The sequence below is a fragment of the Gossypium arboreum genome, chromosome 10 (genome assembly GCF_025698485.1).
Source record: "Gossypium arboreum isolate Shixiya-1 chromosome 10, ASM2569848v2, whole genome shotgun sequence".
Lineage (NCBI taxonomy): Eukaryota > Viridiplantae > Streptophyta > Magnoliopsida > Malvales > Malvaceae > Gossypium > Gossypium arboreum.
Window position 1 is genome coordinate 112983400 of NC_069079.1, and position 4296 is coordinate 112987695.

The window sequence follows — 4296 nt, forward strand, 5'->3', positions numbered from 1 at the left end:
AAGACAAGAAGTTACATTGTATACATGTTATCATTGCAATTTGGTATAAATATTCCGATTATCCCAAAGAATGCTAACTATCACGACCGATATTAACATTAACCACGACAAAAATTTTTCTACTCGCTCAAGCTCATGCTCTCTTGTCGACTTATCCTCAATGCAACTAGAGCAGGAACGTAAAACCTAAGGAAAAGTTGTTGTTGCTCAAAGAATTTGAAGGCTATCCATATATTTGGGATCATAGTAGATCCAATATATATAAGCACTAACAATATTATATTAATGCCAAAGACCTTTTTACTCTCCGTGAGAGGGCTGATCCTCAAACACCAAGTTATCCACGGTTTGCCATAGGGAAAAGTGAATAACAGGAAAACCGAACCAAATGAAGAGCAAATATAATTCAAAGTGCTAAAATGAATTCCAGATTCCTATCAAAATTGGTCAAAACATCACCTTCAGTGTCCTTTCCAAGAGCAAATACCTTGATATTGTTGTTTGGGCATAGACCACAACACAAAGAGCGTTGTGATCCTCCCACCGATTCATCTTTTGAGGAGATCGCCTTCGAGCTCATTGTATATAGGTTGAACATTGAAATGGCAAACATATGCATTAGTAATAATAGAGATTACTACTAGTAAATCCAAAATTGCCATTTTCGATCCAAAATCTGGGCTCATCCTTGGAGCCTCTATCTTCCCTTCAATAAGCATAATGAATGCAACAGCAAAACAAACCACAACGAAAACAACAATGAGAGCTACAAGGCGACCAAAGTCATGCTCAATGAATCAATCCTATCTAACACGCAAAGTGGAGCAAGAAAAACAACCATAACAACCAAAACCAATAACTTCCTATGATCCCAAAAACCATGTCCTAACCATCGATCGAGAACCCCAATATGACGAACCGAACCGGACATAACATCACCCATAATAATCAAATAAACTATCGGGACACCGCATTGTTGACAATTATGCAAATCTCGAGACAAAATCCTAGCAGCTTCTCTATTGCAATTTGTACAACTTCCCATAAGATCTAGCTTTACAAGAAACCGCAAACCTAATCAACATCTCGACAAGTAATTTCGCACAAAATCCCAATCAGATTATCAAAAAATCCTAAAACAAGCCCTAGAACCTTCATAGTAGCAGGTAAAGCCATGATCCCAAAGACCAATAATTGTGGTAGTTAAGTTAAAAAAAAGACCGAAACACTGACCGGTGATTGGGTTTACTTAAAACAAGGGTATAATCATCGAGATCAAACCCATTTCAAACCATTTCAAACAAAACAAAAAAAAGCACGAATACAAGAATTACACATTAATCGAAGGGACTCAAAACTAACCATTTCAAACCCATGAAGCATATGACCGTCGACGAGAGGAAAGGGAAAATAGTTAGGGATTTTGGGGATGGGGAATGAATAAGGGAAAAAAGGGACTTGGGGAAAATGTTAGGGATTTCGGGTTTGGGGAATTAGGGGATGATTTGGGGAAAAAGAAAGAGGGATTTAGGGAAGGAAGAGACGAAATGGGGGAAAATGACTTAGCAAAAAATGAAACTGATTTCGGGTAAAGGGCATAAACCTCAGGAGAGAAAAAACGACGTCGTTTCAAATAAGGAAATTTTGTGGCGATTTCAACAACGCGCCGGTAATGAGACCTTTTGCGGTGTTTTCAGCAAAGCGCCACTAACGCCTCTTTTATCTACACTACAAAACGACGCCGTTCTAATACGAGTTGTGGCGTTTATTATAGAAACGCCGCTAAAGCCACTACTATTCAGAGGAAACGACGCCGTTTTACTGTAATGTATAATGAAATTTTATGGCGTTTTCTAGAAAAACGCCGCTATTTTCGATCTTTAGCGGCGTTTATGTATAAACACCGCTAATACCTTAATATTTTATAAAATTGATCAAAATTTAAAACTATATATTTAGAATTTCTTTTAAATTATATCTAAATAATGTTCTTGTGATGAATGTTAGTGTAGTACAAAATCTATATTTCATATATTTATATTAGGTTTAGTACAAATTGCAAGAATCTCATAAAATTCTAAATATTGGTTCAATATTCAATAATATACCTTAAACTTTAAACCTCAAACCATAAACTTACACTCTAAACCCTAACTATAGTTGAAACTTTAATTTTGATTTAATACACATTTTAAAATACATATTATGTATGCATATAAATTTATTAAATAAAAACATGATGCTATTTATTATATCAATAACGTGTAAATATTTTACAAGATCTAGATCAAATTACAGTTCATGTACACAATTGCACACTAAACCACTTTTCATATATATATTTATATATTTTTAAAATAATAATTTATATATATTTATCTTATATACATTTATCTTCTAAATTAAAATCCAAAATTATACTCTAAATTTAAAACCCTAAACACGAGACTCTAAACCCTAAACCTTAGACCACAAACACAAAACCCTAACCCCAAACTTTAAACCCCAAAACCATTCGGTAACCCCTAAACCAACCATAACTACTCCTAGACCATAAAGCCCAAACTATAAAGTACTTTAAAACTACTAACCCTAAACCATAATTGTAAACATATTTTTGGGAATTCGTGTGGCCAATGTTAGTGTAGTACAAATTAAAACGCATATATATATATATATGTTTATATTCTTATATTAAATAATATGAGTATATACAAAATAGCATGAATCTTAAATGTTCTTCGTTAATTTCTAGCTAATAGTATCATTTCCTTAAACCCTTAACCTAAACTTAATTTTAACATATTTTATTTGAGACATTCTATTTAATCTAAATATATTTAAACAAAAAATAGATAAAAATACACAATAGCATTATTGTTTATACAAAGTTACATAACTTTAATAAAACAATTTCTCTATTGGAACACTCTAGTTATAATGTCCACTCTGTAAGATATTTCTATGTTATATAAGCTTCAACAAATGCTAATTCCACATTCAAAATCACCCTTTCTTAAGAAGTTAATTGTCCCATTGTAAACTTCAACCCTAACCTTTAAACCCTAAATCATAATCCCTAAACCCATAATTCATCATAAACCTTCAAATACCAGTTAACTCCTAAACCGTATATCTTAAACCATAGTTAACTCATAAACCTGCTTAAACCCTAAACCATATATCTTAAACAATAATGATAATTAATTTAATTAATATTTTAAATTCAATACTATCTCTTTTACGATTATATAAGAAAATATTTAATATATTGTATAACCATAAATTTTAATAATTATTGTTTTAGGGGTTATAAATTAGTGTTTATGATTTTTTGGGGGGTTTAGGGGTTATATGACTTTTAGCAGCGTTTTACCAAAAGTGCCACTAATGCTATGGTTTTTAGCAGCGTTTTACCAAAAGCGCCGCTAATACGCTGGTTTTTAGCGGCGTTTTACCAAAAGCGCCGCTAATGCTCTGTTTTTAGCGGTGTTTTACCAAAAGCGCCGCTATTGCTCTGTTTTTAGCGGCATTTTTTACTAAAACGCCGCTGTTGCTCTGTATTTTAAAATTTTTGCGGTGTTTTTTTGATAAAACGCTGCTAAAAATGCCATTAAAGCCCTATTTTCCTGTAGTGGGTATAGTTAGACGTTTCGTTTTGTGTATGGCATGTATAGGAACTTGGTTTCTTTTGATATGATATGATCAATGAATGATGTGTAAATACTTGCTAGTGATTAGCTAATAGAGTCGCTGATGATATACATGTTTAATAGTATGTATGATTAAGTAGTAACTATCACATGAAAACTAAGAAAAATGTGAAAGTAACTTAAAAACAGATTCAAGTATCAGAAATAACGGGATTTTGAAAAATCACAAGAAATTGTAGAGACATGGGTTGATGGTTAATAATATATGAAATTAAATCTCGTTATTTCTATTTTCATATGAAATAAGCAAAACAAGTAAAGGTTTTGTATTTTATGGGGTATCTGAGTTTTGGTGAAATAGGGCCAGAGTGATTTCTGGATCCCCTGTTCCAACTTTAGAAATTCACCATAAATATTACAAAAATAATTAGGTGGTTTACTTTATACGGTTAGAATCCTTATTGAATCTAGTTTTAATAGAAAAGTGGTTAGTAGTAAGTAGAGGCCAGTGCAGTCGAATTCTGAAACAGGGGTAACTTTAACTAATAAACTGTACTAATTGGCTAAGTCAAAAATTCTAGAAAATAATTAGTAGATAGATATATGAGTCTAGTTTAAGGAAAAATTTACGGATCTTAATTTT